Genomic DNA, 21,272 nt, shown 5'->3' on the forward strand with positions numbered 1-21,272 from the left:
CCAGGAAAGAGAGAAATGAGTTTTGTAATTCTTAGCTTTATATTGAGGGCATGGGATTACCCTAACCTGGATCATGAGCTCCTAAGCAATATTTCAAATTTATTTCATGTACTTTTATTTATTATATTAAGTCATGTGTATATATATTTCAGCATTATATTATACCACTGGAATATTTTCAATCAAGCAATTGTTAATTTTTTCACTTTGAATCTATTATGTAAATACATTTAGCACACTGTAGTCATTTAGTCTATGTTTTGGTTCAGTTGAAGGAAAAGTTGTCATGTTTATGCCATTTAATAGTACATTGCTACTGGATTGTTCAGTGACATCTTACAATATTGTTTTTAAAGTTCCATCAGGCGTTCAGGACTTTTGCATAAATATAGTTTCTCCTATTAAAAATTGATCTTGAAAAGCATGTAAACAGAGTATGGAAATGTTTAAAATATTAGAAATAATTGTTACCATGCTTTGGCTAATTTTGTAAATAAACCATACTGTGTTAATCATAATAATGGATTTATAATTTCTTTTCATTTGCTTTACAAACAATTCATAAGTAAATAATTAGAAATTTCTTTCTCACATTTAAGTCTTTCATTAATAAACTGTGAAGAACCTCCTGAAAATAGAAAGCACAAACATTACTGCCAACTAAATATGTATCTTTATACTAATCTTAATGAAATGAAATAAAGTTTTAATACTAACTATAATATTTGTATTAAAATTTGTGTTGCAGAATTTATTTGACAAATAAATAACATTCTGCTCCTTGCTCTGCAGAGAGCTTTTATTAAAACTGGATATTGGATTTCTTTGCAATGGTTTTGCATGTATTATAATAATCCTATTTTTCTTGGAAATCATTTAATCTGCTGTTTACATGATCTTAATTTGAAATGTTAGACCAAACCTACATGCCTTAAAGTGTAACATCTCAATTATTTATTGGGCTGTTCCTTTGCTGATACTTAACTTACCATTTATGCTTCTATACCCAAAGATTGCAAATGGGTATGCTTTCTTTGTAAACTTATGGTTTGCTTCAAATGTATATGCAAATCTTGCAATACTAGCACACATTCCCCCAACAAGCTAAGCAACTGATGATGTAGAATCAGAATTTTATCTTATTTTAATATGAAGGAAAATTTCCTGGAATTTTATAATGTTCTTTTAGACAAGATTTGGTTTAGAGGTCGAATTTTCATCTATGACTTTATGATTCTATTCTGGCTTCCATTTCAGTCTGGGAAAGTGTCATGGGTTATATTTATATATTTTCGTGTTCAACTATCTTACATTCAGTACAATTTATTGATTATTAATTAGCTTCTCTAACTTCAAATATGTATTCCATTTTCTTTTTATGTGTTGTATTGTGATATTTTGTAATTTTATACTTAGAAAAATAATTATGTACTTTATTTTCTTCTTTTATTGTTAAACTCATAGTTTTAAATGTTTTTAATTTCTTTCATTTTTCCTGCTGTTTTGCTTCTTGTTTTTATTAAAATAGTATATATAGAACATAAGATATATATTTCTAATGGAGGGAGAGATACAAATCGGGGGATCTCTGGGATGACCTAGAAAACTAAGGCAATAAAAACTCTAAAGAATCTATGTGGGTAACCCTAGCCAAGACTCCTAGCAATGGGGATTATAAAGCCTGAGCCAGTTATCTCCAGTAACTAAGGAAGACTTCCAACCCAGCCTACAAAATGTGCATAGATAAAGATGCAGCAGGAGTTAAGGGAGTGGCCACGAATAACTGGTTCATCATGGGACTCGTCCTGAGAAGGCGAACACCCCTGATACTCTTAGTGATATTCTGCTATCCTTGCAGACAGAAGCCTAGAGAAACTGTCATCAAAGAGGCTTCCATCAGCAACTGATGGAAATAGATGCAGCCAACATTAGGCATTACTTGGAGAATCCTGTGGAAGAGGGTATAATGGCTGGTTTTCTATGTCAACTTGATACATGCTGTAGTCATCAGAAAGGAAGGAGCTCCAGTTGATGAAATGCCTCCGTGAGTTCCAGCAGTAAGGCATTTTCTCGGTGATCAACTGGGGAGGGCCCAGGCCACTGTAGGTGGTGCCGTCCTGTGCTTGGAGTCCAGGCTTCCACAGGAAAGCAGGCTGAGCAAACCTTGTGAAGCAGGCCGGTAAGCAGCACTACCCTATGGGTGCTGCCTTAGCCCTTTGCTCCAGGGTCCAGCCTTGCCTGAACTCCTCTCCTGACATTCTCCAATAATGGACTATAATCTGGAAGTGCGAGCCAAATAAACCCTTTTCTCTCCACCTTAAAAAAAAAAGTAAATTTCAGAGGCATAGTATTCATTTTAAGTGCCAGAATTGATGATGTACCCTTGTACTCCTATACGCATTATGATACAGTATACAACTTCATTAACCACATGAGTTCCCTTAAATTTCCTCAGAATCAGTAACCTTACACAAGGATATAATATTTTCTGAACTTACAGTCGTGATGTCATTCCATGGATTTTACTTTTATCTGTTTTATTATTACATACTTAGAAATCTCATCCAGACTATACTAACATGAGGCATTCTTTTAAAATAGGTCAAGTGTTCTGGTGACATCTTCTATATGTGTCAGATATTAAAACAATCCTTATTCTTCATATATATTGTAAATAAGTATTGTTTCCTTCTCCAATTTACTACTTGTACTGTAATTACAAATTATAGCCATTCCGGCTGCTAGAAATTTTTATCTTCTGGCATTAATTTTTGTAGTGCTAACACTTTGTTTTATTTCTACTCTTTTATTTAAACAATCACTGCACTTTTTGCTTAATCAATGCTTATTTAATTAATTTTTCTATCATGGATTTTAATTTTTATGTTATACTTTAAGATTTTCCCTTGATTTTTTTATATCGGTTTATTCTAATATGTGAAATTTTATGCCATCAGTCTTTTACCTTGTTTTGTCTAGTGTTGATATTGGTTATATTTTCTGATTTCCTATTTTAAACTTGTTTTTAAAGAGGCTCTCTCTTTTATTGGTTTTCTTGAAGTTAGAAAGCTGCTTTTGTCTATCAGATAATGTCTTCCTTCTGGGTTTGTCTTTCCAAGTTCAGCTGTTTTGTTCTACAGAGTTTCACTGATTGCTGTCATGTGCACTGACGTGATCTTTTTCATCACATCAAAGATCCTGTAATTTCATTTCCCTCACTTCTGAAACGTCTGATCTTAGATTAACTTAAGTGATTTCTTAGAAAATCTCTTCTCATTTTAAGCTGTTTCTAAGAGTTCCTCTCCATCTTGGCTAAGTTCTTTTAATAGTGTGTCCAGGTTAGATGGAGATCTTTCCTCCACCTTTCCTATCTTTTAAAATATTTTCCTTTCATTTATTTATATTGTACAGTTAATTGATAATTATTTGCCTCTTGTTTTCCAATTTATTTTTAAACTCAACTAAAATACACTTGGAAATGTCATTTTCATTATCTACTTTACCTATAATATTATCTCCTTTCTGCTATTATTAAAAAATAAACATGAATATATTATGATATAAATTTTATATATGAACACCTATCTTCGGAATGGTAATCTTATATTTTGTACCACTGGTTCCTCTTCAAGAGGGGAATTTCCTCTGTGTTTGGTGTTGCTGTGCTTTGTTTAGATTTTTTGTTTAGCAATGAGTGAGTGTTATTTGGACAATCTTATGATAGCTTTCTAAATATTTCATTTACTTCTTTGTGTTATATTTCTAACATAAAGGGTCCTAAAGAAATATTTTGAAAGCACAATGATGGTTGCCGGTGAACATGAGTTTCTAATACACTTGGTAATTGATAGACAGACACAGCTTTTCTCCTGCAAACTTATATGAAACTATACTTGATATTTGTTTTTTCTTTTTTATTATTTTACTTTTTAACTTACATTTATATTATGGCACATATATACAATAAACTACTGAAGCAGAAGAACCATGAAACAAACAGGAATTATATAAATGGTACATTCATACTGTTTTGACTGTTTGTAATTGGCAGTCTTGAAGAAAACATCTTTGTTATCTTGGTGAGTCTAAAATTCTGAATGTAAATCAATAGCTATTTCAAAGTGCATAAAGTCTTCATGAGGCAAGAAAAGAATCACTTTTAATGTATAGTAAATCTAAAACATAGTATTTTTCAGCTTCTTTAACATTTAGTAGAAAAATGTATACAGCAAGCCATGTTAGTTGCATAAGAATAAAGTCATTTTTCTACATAATTAATTTCTTTTTTTCTAAGTCTTGTGTGAATATATATATGTTTGCATTTATGTGTCTATATGTATGCACATGTATTTTCATGGATATGTATTTCAATGGAGTCAAAGGCTGATGAGTATTTTCCTCATTAGATTGCTACTTTATTTTTCAAATAAGGTCATCCATTGTACCTGGTGCTTATTGACTGGCTGGCTATACTTGAAGACCAGCAAGACCTATAGACCCTCTTGCCTCTATGTATCCAGTACCAGGATTACAGACATGTAACTATGCTGGTTTTGTGTGAGGGTTCTGGTGGTATGAACTTAGGTCTTCAAGTGTGCCAAGCTATGATTTTGCTGAAAGTGACTTCCTCACCCTCTCAGTTGATTAAATCTTTGATTTAGACCCCCCTCAGTTTTGTTAATAAAAGCACCTGCCATCTAACTAGTGGATCCCAATTAGACTCATCACAGATAAAGGAGACAATATATTTCTTAAAAAGAGTGTTAAATCCAAAAGAGTCAATTTCATCCCAGATAAAATAGTTCAATCCTATTTGAATTGGGAGGATCAGGTGGGGAAGAGGATTATAGAGGTGGGTTTGGTAGGAAATGTATGCATATATATCTTCAGTTGAGGGGTGGTATAGAAACATTACATAATGGAAACTTCCTACAATATATTAAGGTCATCATAATTAAATCTCCTAATATTGGGAGATTGGAGTCCCAACTGACAATCTCTTGTCAGAAAAAGAAAGTTCCTCGATGTCATCTGGGACATTGTCCAGTTCTGATGGGTAACAGCAACGGAGGTGTCTGGGGCTGGAGAAAGGAGGATGGAGGAGATCAGTGTCTAGCATGCTGAGAGGAATAAATCCTGTCAGGTCTTATCTAGCGTCAGTGTTCGGTTCTTTTGTTTTGAAAACAAAATTTCTTACAAGCAATATTCAGTTCTAACATTATAATTGTATGAGGTGCGCGGGACATACAGAGAAATTAAGACTGATTCTCTGCTCATGGTATGAGCAGATGCAAGACATCTGCAAATCTTTCTCCATGCCATACTAAGAATGGCCTACAGTAAGAAGTCACAGAGAATCTGTGGCCAACATGGAGCCTCTCTATACATTCACGTTCATGTCTCTGCCAGTCTCAGAACTATTCCCTTTTGGTCCAGAATTTCAATCTGGCCACACAGGACTTATAATAAGCCTGTGATCTATCAACATTTAGAAACTGTAACACAAAGGCAATCCTTGGCTTGCTTAACCATTTTCTCCAATTTTTGGGCCCCTTCTAAAGTATTATAACCCCAATTCAGCCTGAAGAAACCTTAAGAGAATGATGTCCCATTCCCTCTAAGGGAGCGTGGGTAGGTTTCTGTTTGTTCTCTTGGTCGATAAATGCTTCTTTTCTTTTCTTGGTTTTTTTTTTTTTGATAAATGTTTATTATTAGTTTTATACAGGGAGAAAACTAGACTGAACTCAAGGATGTCTCTCTTCTCCTTTATCTCTCATCTGTAGGTAAGGAGATAGGACATAAAAAAGAAAGGTACATATAATTATAAAGAGGGAGGATAGAACAAGAGGTAGATGATTGAACCTACTCCTTAACTCAGGGTCTTAATGTTACTCACAAAGAAGGTTATCTCTAAGTCATTGGTATAGAATTGTGTATATTGACGCAATCCTGGTCATGTCAAATAGTAGTCTGATTTAACACAAGAATATATACCCTAAGTCTAACAGATAGATATGATTCTATAAATATATAAAGTAAAATATTTAATAAGGTCTTCAAAAGCCTCAGAGACCCACAGAATATGGTATTTAAAGATGTTATCATGCTAAAGACTCTTTGACAACAAGCCTAGTTAAATCCTAGCAACACCCAGCTGACCTCAATGAAGATGATGAGCATCAAAGAACCTCCTTATAAGTAGGCTTCCAATGTGACAAATCAGTAAATGGGGAAAATGTCCTGATTTCTGCCACAGACAGAATTCTACCTGAAAAAGGACAAGCATGAATGCAGGCAGAGTCGACAGCCAAACTCTGCTAAGACAGGGTGAGCAAATCCTCAGTTGTTCTTGTCTCATGATAAGTCTGGCAGAGATATTGGGCCAGAAGGACAAAGATGAGGCTCCAACAATATAAAGAGTGTTGGGTGACTTCAGGCAGTAAACTGCCTTAGTCATTTTTTCATTTTGGAAGCTGCTAACTCAGGCATTTAAGTTTCATTCCTTCTCAAGTCTCTGAGGGGGCTTGAAGACCAGATAGTTTAGTTTTATAATCAAGTTTAGTTTGTTAGGGAATATGACCTTTTAGATCAAGATAAAGGAGTTAAGTTAATAAAGATGAGGGGGAGACCTGGTGGCACTCAGAGGAAGGACAGCAGGTTACCAAGAAGAGACTTGATACCCTATGAGCATATACAGGGGGAGGTAATCCCCCTCAGGAACAGTCATAGGGGAGGGGAATAAGGGGAAAAGAGGAGAGAGGGAAGAATGGGAGGATACAAGGGATGGGATAACCATTGAGATGTAACAAGAATAAATTAATAAAGGAAAATTAAAATTAAAAAATTAAATTAAATTAAATTAAAAAAATAAAAAGATGAGATATGATAGATATTGAATTTCATTCAGAAATTTAGATCCAAGAAAATAGGAAAGATCTTTACTTCAAGTCTGACAAATACAAATAGCCAAATCACTCTGAATGTAACATTTATAGAACTCATGACTCTCTCATGGTTCTCCCTGCTGCATGTAGTTTGTCTTATTCATGTGTGATAATATAAATGTATATGTTAAAAGAAAAAGAAGTTTCCAGTTGTGACTGGGTTATATCCAAGTGAGTTGTTTGCCAAGGGGGTCCTATTGAAATTCTATGCTGTTGCCAAGAGACTAGGTTGTTTCACACAAACTGCCAGTACAGACCCATTGCTGTACATAATACCCATAGAAATCATTAAACATGGAGAGGCAGAGCTAATGCCTACATAGAACCTTCTCTCCTACACTCTAGTGTCTGTGGTATGGGAATGTATTCCGCAGTCTACCAAAAGAGAAAGGTAAACTGCAACCCAACCTCAAACCCTTTGTTATATAATGGTTTTCGGCTTGTAAAATATGTTAGGGCAATGGTGGCACAAAGACTGTGGGAGTAAATAAACAATGTCTGATTCGACTTAAAGCCTACTCCATGAGATGGAACCCAGACCTAAGACTGCTTGGGTGATCAAGAATCAGGGAAAGCATAGCAGAGACCTAGGATTCAACCAAGTACTACTGGTGTGAAAAATAAAAACTAACAATAAAACGAGTCCTTCGACCAATGCTTTATTCAGCCATCATCAGAGAAGTTTCCTGTTGCATCAGATGAGAACTTACACAGGGCCAACAGCCAGATATTATGCAGCAAGAGGGAGAGAGAGAGAGAGAGAGAGAGAGAGAGAGAGAGAGAGAGAGGGAGAGAGAGAGAGAGAGAGAGAGAGAGAGAGAGAGAGAGAGAGAGAGAGAGAGAGAGAGAGAGAGAGAGAGAGAGAGAGAGAGAGAGAGAGAGAGAGAGAGAGAGAGAGAGAGACTTTGGAACACTCAGCTTTAAATTGAATGTTTTGATCAAATTCCTCCCCTCAGCTCAGGGAACTATAGAGAAGAGGACACCAGAAGAGCAAGGTCCTCTAAATCAACTGAGGTCCTTAAATACAAAGCTCATATGAACTCACAAACACTGAGGTAGCAAGCACAGGGCTTGCAAGGTCTGCAAGTCCTTTGTGTCTATATTATGTCTTTCAATTTACTGCTTTTATGGGACTTCTGAATATGTGAATGAGTGAGTCTCAGATTCTTGTGCCTTCTTTGTGCTCTGCTTCTTCTGTTGATTTTCCTTGTCCAATTTTGATGTGGGAGTCTTTGTTTTATATTATTATATTTTATTGTGTAAAGTGTATTGTTATCTCTTAGGAGCCAGTACTTTTCTAATAAGAGACAGAAAAGGAATGGATCAGTATGGGAGAGGTGTTGGAAAGGAGTAAAGGGAGTGGAAACTGTAATCCCAGTATTGTATGAGAAAAAAAAAACACATTTTCAATAAAAACAAAAGAATTATTGATTTTTATTGTTCTTAATATTTTTATTTTACCAATTAACATCACATTAGAGGATTTTCTTTTGATATTTCATTGCAATAAGGAGTCTCTCCCAATTGCCAAGAATTACTATTGTTGACACATAAGGCACCATTCTAAGAGAACTAAGTTGAATCATACTGGTTAGTTGGTTAAATACAGACTACATCAGAAAGACAACTTCCAGCAGTGCTAATATTAATTCCTTGATACAGGAGATTTGGTCTTTCAGATTAGTTATGAAATTTCACCTTCCTAGATTTGAGTTGCAGAGTAGAGTATGTTTAATCAATAAGCTCATGAAGACTTTTCATCAAAAATTTAGCAATAATTTCATAATAACCAACTTTCTGTGTAAATTTTGTAAAGTTCATTCACTTTAAAAAGAACATGTTGGAAGCCATAAGAATAGTTTTAACATCCCAAGGTCATGACTTTCTAATTTTGTAATAAAAATCACTTGTATTCTTATTATTGTACTTTCAAATGTTGTACACATTAAATACAATGATTATTGAATTATTTGTCTCATTATTGTGAATTTACAATGAATTCTCCCCCCTGTAAGTATCCCTGTGAATGTCCATTTCATAGCAGCAATCTTTTAGTGTTTTCTAATTAGCTATAAAATGTAATTGTGCACACCTTTGCTGCTATGAGATATACTAGTATATTCAATAAATCATTGTATCCATAAAGATACAACAAAATAAAAATTTGCATGAGACATTTAATATCAAATATATAAATAATTCAAACCAAAGTTAATACATTCAGATATTTTCAGAATGAAGGAGAAAATGATCAAGAGGATGAACAAATATAAAAATACCTGTAGAAGTAGACTGTAGAAAATTGGCCAATAAGTGTGCTATTATGATGTTAATAGTGAGGTGGCAAAACTGTACAGAGAAAGGATGTAAATCCCAAATATTGCACTGTGTGAGGTAGCCCTGGCCCAGAAATATAAGCACCACAAATTAACACTCACATCCCTGCTTTGAGGTTTATATGGGGACATGTGTATATGTCATCATTATTATGGTATATAGATGCATGCTATACCTGTTAGAAAAAAGCAACTTAGAAGGTATATATGTATATATATTATTAAATTTTAACATTTTTAGCGAAATAGACTCTAGAAATTAAATATCAATATTCAAACTTTATACTAAGGAAATAGCATAACTATTTCTGATGACTTAAAAGACATATTAAAGTGATATATTTTTAAAAGATAAATGGGGAAAACAAAGTTAAGATAAACTTAATTTGAAATACAGTTTATAATTCATACTTCTTGTAATAATAGCAGCAATACAAAGCCAAACAGACAATCATTACCAATATGTCACCCAATGCAATCATAAGTACTTGATTGCTACATAAAATATAACATAATACATGACATATGATATTCACAGTGAAAAGTTGTCAAGTTTATGTTATATGATATTGAATTTCCTTAAATTAGGAGAAGACATCCAAGAACAAAGTTTTAAAGCAATTAGAATGAGGCAGTTCAGTGATTCATTGTCTAGGTTTGTACATTTTTTATATATACAATCATATTTTAACAGATATATACAATAAACTACCTATAACATGGAGAAACAAGAAACAATCAGGAATTATATAAATGATGCATTCATAATGTTTTGGCTATTTGTATTTGGCAACCTTGAAGAAAACATCTTCTCTATCTTGGTGAGTCTAATGTTCTGAATGTTAATCAATGTCTATCATTGGTATGTTCTCTTAAAATGTAGTTTAAATATAATGTCCTAATATGTAGGAATATGGTTGAATTATAAAGTAAAAAGTAAAATAATCTACAGGTCTGTCTTGTGTTTTAGTCTTAAAATAATACAAACTCTCATCCATCTATACGTAAATGTAGTTAGAACAAATTATTATAACGTTATAAGTCAACAAATTAAAATGTTAGTGAAAATATTATATATTGAATATGTAGTTCTATGCTCTTTTGAATACAGGATCATCCAGAGCCAAGATCAGTTTTAAACTCTTTATCTAAGAGTTTGAACTTGAACTCCTGATTCTGCTGTTTCTGTTCCTCAAGTTCTTGAATTATATACTTGCACTACTATGTCTACTTACATAGGGTTCTGCTGATTTTAACACATTGGACAAATGTTAAATTGATAATTTAAAAGCATTTTTACTTTCGACTTCTAGAGAAGAAGAAAATTTGAATTACTGTTACTCATCTTGCTTTTGTTGAATTTTTTCTTGAGAAGGCATTCCAGTTTGTGGAAATACATTCAAAAACTACTATAATTATTCTTATATCTATCATTTTATCATGGGATCAAATTAAATATTCAGTAATAGAAAAATTCCATGTAGTGTTTCTTATTTATTTGGTGAAAATAAATGCAATTACAATCATCAAAGCATGCAATTATTATTAATAAGTGAATATATACAAACTCAAAATCTATAGACAAGGAGATTATATAATTAAATGAACATATGGACAAGAATATCATTAACATCTTGGAAGATCCTTTGGGACTGAATCTCACATACACCCCAAAATAATATTGCCTATTGAAAAAAGTAATACATGAAATCACAAAAAGCCATGTTGAAAGCATTGCATTAATAATTTATTTGTATGTCTTTATATGCATATTTATACAACTGTAATGAATATGAGATAGTATATTTACATTGCTGTTAGATTAATATTAGAAAAATGATATCTTGCTTCTAATGTTGGCTTAAAATGAATATATTTTTAAAGAAAATCACATTTTTTTCTTTTCAAAAATTTATTTATTTTATGACAGCATAGTGGTTTCTTATCACAATATAAATATTAAAACTTTATAATTTGGGTGTGCTCATGAATTCTTATTTTATTAACATAATTTTTTATAAAAATATTGACAATCACTCTGTTTTTAGGTATTCAAGTGCAGTTCATATCTGGTTTCCTCAATAAAACTCCTTTATCCATTTCCAAATGTACACTAAAAAAATGAAGCTTTTGACCTGCTTATCGTTAAGCTATCATTTCCTTTTCTATAATAAATGCACAGTAGCAAAAAGTTTACAAAAAGCGTATTGTTGAGGTGCTAAAAAACTTACTATGGGCAGAGCTATTATGAGAGTTCTTTTGCAAATGAAACTACAACAAAATAGCTGACAAATCAAAAGAGAAATCCAGTCTTCCCTTTGTAATTACTTATAAATATACTTGAAAGAGAAAATAATATTAAACTTAGTTTTGTATATCTTAAGTGGCTGTGCATGATATTCTAGAATCAGACACCTCTAAGGACCAAAGTGTGCTCATAAAATACTCCACCCAACCACATAGACTTTTTATTTTTATTACTAGAGAAAAACAGGACATATGGAAATAAAAATGAGATGAGGAAAATGACCTTGATTTGAGCACTTTTGTGTCATGCTGTTTGGACAGTTGGCTACTTGTTATTGGCTAATTCACTAAGCACAGAGAAATATTAGTGTCAAACTTTTAAAAAGCAAAACATTTTAGTGTTGTTGTTGAGTTTTGGCTTTTTTATTTTAATTTATTATAATTTATTCAGACTACACCCTAAATGTTATGCCCTTGCTTTTATTTCTCCAATACCACCTTCCCTCCCACTTCTGCCCTATTCCCCTCCCCTAGACCTCTGACAGGAGGGTACCTCTTCCTCCACCATATGACCACAGCCTATCAGGTCTCTGTCTGCTGCCAGCCCTTCCCACTAAGGAGAATTGATCAAATTGAGGGAACCAGAGTTCATGTTAGAGGCAATCTCCCACTCTCTCCACAACCATGGAGAATGAACTGTCCATTTGCTAGATCTAAAACTCTTCTGTAAGGCAAAGGACACTGTCAACAGGAGAAAATGACAGCCTACAGAACAGGAAAAGATCTTCACCAACCCTACAACTGACAAAGACCTAATATAAAAATTGTATAAAGAGCTCAGGAAATTAAACACCATCAAACAAACCAACCCAATTGTGTTTTGTTTTGTTGGTGCATACTCATTGTATGTTGCTGCATTATCTTTAAGGACATTTGCATGCCAGTATACGTTGTATTTTGAATAATGTCCATAGCACATCCTTTCCTCTTTCTCACTTGACTCTGCTATTATGATGTTGGTCCCATAAATTGTTTCACATCTACTTTATATACCTATATAATATCGTCAAATAGATTCTGGTTTTCCTGCAGTTTATTTTGGAACTAACACAAATCAAAAGTATTTCATTGACTGTGTTTGCCTTTAGCTCACAATTTCAAAGAATTAATAAAAACATATTGTTACTAAGAAATAAAAGTCCCAGATTGCTCAATTTTATCAATGAAGACTCAGGAGCCATAATCTGGGGTGAAAACCTCCCAGCTCAGAGAGGCAGAGAAAGCACCCAGCTGAACTTCCTACTCAGCTCATGTCCCAGAGGAAGAAACTTTTCTTACTCAGCTCTTGTCCCAAATGAAAAAAGACAGAAGCTAAAAAGCTAAAGAGCTAGAGAGCTCCTTCTCTTCTTCATGTTGGCTTAAACACCCTTTTCTCAAAGCCCCTCATTACTACCTCATGCCTGTCAGCTGGTTTCTTGCAATACCTCTTGACCTAGGGTAACTTTACTGAAGGTATACTTTATTAAATGGGTAACTTTATTTCCTGTGTACAGAAAGCTCTTGCATTAAATGTGTATACTAGGGCTGAGCCATACCATAATCACCTAATTACAATAAATAGAAAGTTCTTTCATTAAAGGTATGTGTTAGGGATGAACCACAACAAGCTCTAACAGGTTTTTACAATTCACAATCTCTCAGAGTTCACCTGTGACAATATTATTTTTTAGTTGGATTTCATGACTCTTAGTAAATCGGGATATAAAGATATGATGACTATAAATGCATCTTATTTTAAAATGTGCAGGGTTTTATATTAGAAACTTCTACAGTCGTCTCAGGATCTTGAACATTTCCCCCAGCTCATGGAACTATTTGCTGCCATTATGGAAGAGAAATTACCCTGAGTTCCAGCTTTGAGAGTATATAGCCTCGTCCTGCTTCCAATGTACTGAATCTCCTTCGCACTTGTGTTCGAAGATGTGAGCTCTCAGTTTCCGGTTTCTGGGGCCCTGCCTGCTGCTTGCTGATATGCCTCCCACTTGGTGGTGATGTTATCTGAAGATAAAAGGAAGAAGCTATTCACTTATATTATTTCCAGAAATTATCTTTGCTGCTTGCAAACTCTATGGACGACCGGAGTCAACAAACTACAGGCTGAAAATAAAGTATTTTCAAAAAAAAGGGGAAAAAACCATCTTGTCTTTTGGAGATAGGATTCAGACATAATAGATATCTTCAAATCAAAATTCTCTCTCTTGTAGTTTCATCTTTGAGAGCTCTGAGAAGGCAGTCTAGCATTTGTCCCAGATTCTTCTATGTCAGGCACCATTACCTGTTGTGAAATAAGTACCAATTCAACCAAAAATCAATTTGTGAGTCACAGGTTTGTCATTTTAAAAGTGTGGTGAGGGAGGGATTTTTACCCTGCACAGAGAAGTCAATAATAGAATCTGTTGAGGCGTTTGTATACATACTGGTATAGGTTTTCTGTTATGTGCCATAGGGTACTAAAGTAAACAGTATTGATCACATGATCACTAGGTATAGAGATTGTACATACAGGTTTGGCAGAAGGAAACAAACATATGACCACAAAATGGGATTTGGTATATTTTTGTCAAGTGATAACTTAGGATTTATTTGGTGTGCCTCAGGATGCTTTCTGAACTGAGACTAAGAATATTTTTCAATCTATTTGTAGATCAATCTGAAAATGGTCACATGCTTTGTATGAGGCTGTATTAATCCCAGGTCCATTTATAAATGCATTTCTTATTATTTTTTTTCTTGTTTTCTCTTTGGTAAAGGAACCACATGTAGCCAAGCTAACCTCACACTTGCTATGTGGCTAAAGACAACTTCAAATTTCTGATTCCGTTTCCTACTGCCATGTGCTTAGACTACAAGCCTAAGCTGCCAAGTTTAGTATATGTTATGCTGAGGTTAAACACAGAATTTCATGCAAGTTAGGCATATACTTTGCTACCTAAATATCATCAGTAAAGAAATAGTTTCAAACATCTCTACTGTATGATGTTTTTAATACATTCCTCAGGTGTCTTCTGTATCTTAATGGATCTCCCATTTCTGCTTATACTTACTATATCACATATATTTTATTGTTTCTTCCTTTTTGTCAGTATTTTAGTTACAGAAGCAACCATGTTCCACTAATTACAAAGCAGACTGCTAGTTACATATGGTATTTTATTGATTTCATTTAGTTTCAGTGGCATTTGAGATCAATACTAGGTCATGTTAATATGGAATGTTTCTTGGTGCAATATAACTATGTCTACATTCCTTTCTGTGTTATGGGATGACATGCCAGTTTTATAAAGCACAACTTTTCATGCTACATGATACAACTACTAAGAAATGTGAACCATTCTGTGTCATCAGAGAGGTGAAGAATGTATGGAAGGACTCTAACATCCTGTTCTACAGGTAGAACATGGTAGTATGTTTTTTGATGAATGGAATATGCCACAGAAGCCTGGAGATGTTAAAGGCACTCAAGTTACCTATGAGCAGATTATGGTCAATGATTGTTAGGGTTAAAAAGAACATTAGAGTTACAACGGCAAGGTTTAGAAAACTTAGGATAACAGATATGAGGTCTTCAAGTTGGGTATTAGGTAACAAAGCAGACCAAATAAGAGAAAGAAGAGACTCCTACCCAGGTTTTCAGAAGTAGTTTGCTTTTCTAGAGCCCTTCTCTAAAGAACACGTATGAGGTTTTGTTATTCTTCATATATCTTTAGTTTCAATAGACCAATTTATGGATAAGAATAGCTTCTGAAAAGCATCTCCCTGTTTAAGGATTGTTACACCACAAAGCACCTTATAGGTAGGGAGCTAGCTATGAGACAGCCAACAAAGTTTGTAAACTCTATCTTGTTGGCTATGTAGGAGTTATTTTCCTACAAATGTAAAACTGTAAGAATGGGAACACAGACTGCATAGTTTACATCCTAGCTAGAGGTCACTTCCAATGTCAATGACCAGAAACACTGCACTCTCAGCAGGCAATCCAAGGTCGACAAAGAAAGTCACAGAAGCTCAAGGATCTCAAAGAGGGATCTTTACCTTAATCAAGTGAACACCCAGTGAAGAGAACTCGCTCGCACCTTTGTTTTTGCCACAGAAATATACCCAGGGTGTGTGGCCTCTCCACACTGCAAGAGAAATTATACAAGTCTTTGTCTGGCTTCTTACATAAATCCTATAAAAATCCCCTAGACAAATAGCCAGATGGATTTTTCTCTCTCTTGGGACACTCTTGGGAGATTGCCATGCTTTCCAAAGCCCTGCTTGTGACAATATATCTTTAATATTTCTTCTGTGAGCTTTCGTTCTATAATAAAAACTCCATCTTATCTCACAGTTCTTGTTCTACATGGATTTTATTCGCTGAGATCATAAGGCAAGGACACAGAGCAGAGCCAAGTCTCCTTCCTACTCAAATATTCTGGTCCCTCTCTTCTCAGTCAGGTAGATTATGTATTGCAATCCCTGAAGCTAATATATATCGGATGGAATCTAAAGAAGGCCATCAAGTTGGATGAGGGGCTTTCTCTGGATGATAAGCTAACTCTGTATTACCTGTTTGCACAGAAAGAACTTACATAAAGAAAGAATTAAATTTTTTTAAAAGGCCTGCAGATGCCAGCCTCCATATTAACCTCTGATATGTTAAGAGAAATAGAATAAAAGGAAGATAGAATGAAGTGTTGGTTTGTTATTTCTTATGGCTAGCAGAGTATTCAGGAGAGAGTATAAAATTTGGCAGTGATAGACAGGCCTTCTTGGGACCCAAGAACTTCAGATGCATAAGTCAAATTAGACAAGGTAGAGAAACAGAACGGAGAGGTGATAAAATAAGTTCCCCCTCATGTTTGACTTGCATTATGGAGGAAAGGAATGCAAAAAAAAAAATGATTCTGCATGAGCATAATGAACCAGTGTATGAAACTTAGATATTCAGAGTCTTCTGCGCCTGAATTCTGTATTTCAAAAACACTTTAAAACAAGAATTGCAAATGCCTTTCATCTCCTGCCAGGTGAATTTGTAGGATGTACATGCAGGAGGATTAATGTGAGACACATGGTATCAAAAACCAGAAGAAAACAACAACAAAAAAATGAAACCAAGAAAACTTGAAAAATCTAACTATTAATCCCTCACATAGATAAAGAGTGCATGGAATAAATGCATAAGAACAGCGTCCCTGATTAGCTTGTGCATTTGAGACAGAAAGGATAGTTAGATATTTCTAGCTGACATCCACAGAACCTTGACAAACTTGGCTACAACAGAGGAAGAGCAATGATTAGTAGAGAACTGACCACGTAGGAGGTGGTAGTGTGTCTGGTTTTAAGTCCGTGTGTGTCTGGAATTATTGTGTTCATGGCTGAGTAAGAAATAAGTTAATTTAGCCAGTTGCTCAGTACTGTGAGGAAACTTTGGAGGCTGCAGGAAATCCCATCTGTGAGGTGATCTTTATGAAGTAGCATAATCTCTGGTGAGTCTCAGTCATTTGGGCAAGTATGGGCATAGGTTTCATAAGATGTTAAAGCATTTAAGTGTGGAGGGAGACAGTAAAGCTAATGCTGACTATAACAACTCTCTGGGTTATAGAAAATGTAACAAGATTTGTGTGTATCTAGAATTCCCAGAGAAAAGAATATGAAATAGGAAAAGCCAAACTTCACAATAAAGAGAATATGGTAGGCTTTGAACCACAAGTAAAAGTTCAGCAAAGAGGTGAAAGACAGATTAATTGACAGTGAGGATTACATGTAAAAGAAAAAACTAAAGAATAAGAAATAAACAAATGTAAGGTTTCTCTAGGAATAGGAAATTATGTCCCCTAGTTACTCTATGTGCATTTCCTTCTTTCTAGAATGTATAGTGACTGTAAAACTAAACTGACCTACATTATTTGGGATTAAAGGTGTGTTAAAGGGATGTCTGTATTCCAGCCAGATCACACTATGATCCAGACTTTTAACATAAAGCGGTGTTGGGTCATGTGAGTGTTTCTGTGTGCTTATATAGTTGATTATCGTGATGGATTTTTTTAAATTTTAAATATATTTTTTAAAATGTATTTACTTTGCATCCCAATCATAGACCCCTACCCTAGTCTCTTTCCAGTCCCACTCTCTCTCCATCTCCCCTATTCCTCTCCCCTAGTCTAAGAGATGGGAAGTCCTTCCCCCTCTACCAACTGACCCTAGAGTATCAAATCTCATCAGGACTGCCTTCATCCTCTCCCGCTGTGACAGGCAGCAGAGGAGAGAGAGAGAGAGAAGAGAGAGAGAGAGAGAGAGAGAGAGAGAGAGAGAGAGAGAGAGAGAGAGAGAGACGGAGGGAGGGAGGGAGGGAGGGAGGGAGGGAGGGAAACTTTGTTTCCCTTACTAGGAGACCCATACGGAGAGATTGAGCTGCCTATCAGCTGCAGCTGAGTGAGGAGACTTGCACAGGCCATGCATAAGCCTTGTTTGGTACACCAGCCTTATCAATGTTTCCTTTACAAATGTGGGTGCCTTTGCACTTGTAACAGATATTTAGAACTGTGTATCATCTTAGTTGATTTTTCCTTTGATGAATATAGTGTATTTCCCCATCTATTTTTAGGGTATTCTTTATATTTGGTTCTGTTATGAAATATCTTGTTTTCTCCATCTATTGTGACTGAAAGTTTTGCTAGATATAGTAGCTTGGATTGACATCTGTTGTCTCTTAGCATTTCTAAGACCTCTGCCCATACCTTTCCAGCTTTTATGGTCTCTGCTGAGAAGTCAGGTGTAATGCTGATTGGTTTGTCATTCTATGTTACTTGTCCTTTTGCTCATGATACTTTTAATATTTACTCTTTGTTCTGTTCATTTAGTGTTTTAATTACTATGTGGTGGGAGAATTTCCTTTTCTGGTCCAATCTATTTGTTGTGGTGGGAGAATTTCCTTTTCTGGTCCAATCTATTTGTTGTTCTTTGGCCTCTTGTTTGCTTATAAAAGCATTTCTTTGTTTAGATTGTGGAAATGTTCTTCTATGATTTTGCTGAAAATATTTTCTTGGCTTTGGAGCTAGGAATATTCTCTTTCTTCATTTCCTATTATTCTTAGGTTTTGTCTTTCCATTGTGTCCTTGTATTCTTGTATGATTTTTGTCTGGGATTTTTTTTTTTTGATTTAACATTTTCTTTGATGGATACATCAATTTCTTTGATTTTATCTTCTATACCTGAGATTCTTTCCTCCATTCCTGTATTCTGTTGGTGATTCTTACTTCTGTAGTTCCCATTTTCTCCCCTAAGAGCTCCCTCTCCAGGGTTTCCTCGGTTTGTGCTTCCTTATTGTTTCCATAATCATATCTTGAACCACTTTATTGATTTCCTTCACCTGATTATTTGCATTTTCCTGTATTCCTTTGAGTGATTTATTCATTTCCTCTTTTAAAGTCACAATCTGTTTGGTGTATCTCCCTGAATTTCCTCTTTAAAGGCAGCCATCATCTTCATTACATAGGTTAAATGTCATTCTCCTGTGTTTCATTTGTGTTATGGTATCCAGGGCTGCTTGATGTTGGATAACTGAGTTCTGCAGAGCCCCTGTTGCTCTGGCTTTTGTTGATTGTGTTTTTATGCTGGCCTTTAATCTTCTGGTTGTATCTGGTACTGGCTTTCTTGCCCCAATGTTAATGGGATCCAGTTGCCCAGAAACTGTGCCAGGACACTGTACTTGCGGGGCCCAGGGAATTGCTGGCAATTCTCCTCTGATACATGATCCTCAGGACTGATTGGGCTCATCAGAGTCTGGGGACACCCCTCTACTCAGAAGTGTTGAAATCAGTCACCTTGCCACTGGCTCTCTTGATCCAACAAAGTGCTAATACTCAAAAAATATGTAGAAAAAAAACTCAAGAAATTAAATACCAACAAACCAATAGCCCAGTTTCAAAATGGGGTACAGAACTAAACAGAAAATTATCAACAAACGAATCTTGAATGACTCAGAATCACTTAAAATTCCTCAACATCATTATAGTCATCAGGGAAATGCAAATCAAAATGACTCTAAGATTCCAACTTTATACCCATTAGAATGGCTAAGATCAAAACTCAAGTGACAGCAAATGCTGATGAGGATGTGACAAAAGAACACTCTTATATTGCTGGTGGGAAGGCAAACTTGTACATCCACTTTGGAATTCAATCTGGTGCTTTCTCAGAAAATGTGGAAGAGCTCTACCTCAAGACCCAGCTATTCCACTGCTGGGCATACACTCAAAAGATATAAGCTCTATCATACAACAAGGACACTTCCACAACTAGGTTCATAGCAGCTTCCGCAGCTCAGAATTTACCTTTGGGTTTTCTGGCCAGTGGATTTATTTAATGATGTATCAAAGCTGCACCTCCATGCATTCATGCTAAAAATAAAAATAAATAAAGTATATTTAATAATCAATATCTATAAAGGACCAAGGTCTAATGAGGCTCACAATAATGTTTATCTAACTACTACTTCTTTTCATCTTTAGCACTGTGGTACACTAAATCCATATGGAAAACTACATTGACTTATAATTGTGTAATAAATTTGCCTGACTCTATGGATTGTATCTATGATTAGAAGTTTTATTTTGATACTAAAATATCTTCAACTATAACAGGAATAAGCATTATGTAGCATCCTATATAGGTTTTCAAGCTTAAGCCTACTATGGGTAGCTAGAAAGACCCAAAGTTTGTCTTTTTAAATATACTTTAGATAGATAGTCTTAAGGCACTTCAGATCTGCTGAATATGATATTTAAGATGCTTAAACTCACCATGACAGGCAAAGACTACCAAAGTGTAGTGACGACCCCTGCTACCAAGGTCTCCAGGAAGATACGCGCACAATAACAAAGGATTCCATCTGTATTGTGGTACAGTTACCAGGGAGAAAGACTGTCCCAATGCCTCACCTACTGCCAGGACCCTGCTCAAACTGAGCAGGAAGGAAACTGGAAATTAGCTGTGTTACTTTGCTTAGACAACAGTAATACAGCCTTCCTAAGTTCTGCATTCACAGAAAAGTCAGTTAGGTCCTGGCAGCTGAATACTAATGCTGCCCTGGGACCTGTGTTCCCAGTGTAGCCATAAACACCACCATAGCCTAGTGGCATGGCCATCTAGGTATGGATAAGTCTCTGTTATTTGTGTTATACACCCTGTTATAATTTATCCTTTTCAAGTTTCTCATGAGTTTGAAGACTAAACTAATGAAAGAAGTAACATTTTTCTAGTTCCTTTATCTAAAGGAACTCACTTTACAAGGAATCCTCCCAGTAAGCAACCACCTGTGCCTCATGGAAAATAACTGGATAGGGAAAAGTGTGGAGTTTAAGTAAAGTCCTATTGCTGACTAACTCCAAGTGTTTAATTGTGGGACCTTGAGTTGTCAGGTTGGAACTTAGGTGAAAACACCCAGACTGCTGGTTTGCTTTCTCTCTTTCTTCCTTCCTTCCTTTCTTTCTTTCTTTCTTTCTTTCTTTCTTTCTTTATTCAGATTACAACTCAATTGTTATCCCATCTTGTATCCTCCCGTTCCTCTCTCCCTCCTGCTTTTACCCTGTTCCCCTCCTCAAGGTCTAATTCTGGAACTTACATTATAGCATGGTATATGTTTTTATTTAATAGCTATGACCCATTATGTTACCTATCTTTCTGGACCTCTTATTCCAGGTTT

The 21,272-nt window shown here is 35.1% G+C and overlaps 1 long non-coding RNA gene across 1 annotated transcript in view; it reads right to left on the reverse strand.

The window, feature by feature from the left end:
* The window catches only part of LOC311585253, a 62,108-nt gene extending 41,688 nt beyond the window's left edge, over window positions 1-20,420 (reverse strand). Inside the window, exons 1-2 of the long non-coding RNA XR_014775163.1 lie at window positions 20,371-20,420; window positions 13,430-13,585 (exon numbers count right to left, since the gene is read on the reverse strand). This is a non-coding gene — a long non-coding RNA (uncharacterized lncRNA). The remainder of the gene's footprint in view (window positions 1-13,429; window positions 13,586-20,370) is intronic.
* Window positions 20,421-21,272: the final 852 nt, after the last annotated feature.

This window comes from Acomys minous (genome assembly GCF_964271855.1).
Source record: "Acomys minous genome assembly, chromosome: 15".
Classification (NCBI taxonomy): domain Eukaryota; kingdom Metazoa; phylum Chordata; class Mammalia; order Rodentia; family Muridae; genus Acomys; species Acomys minous.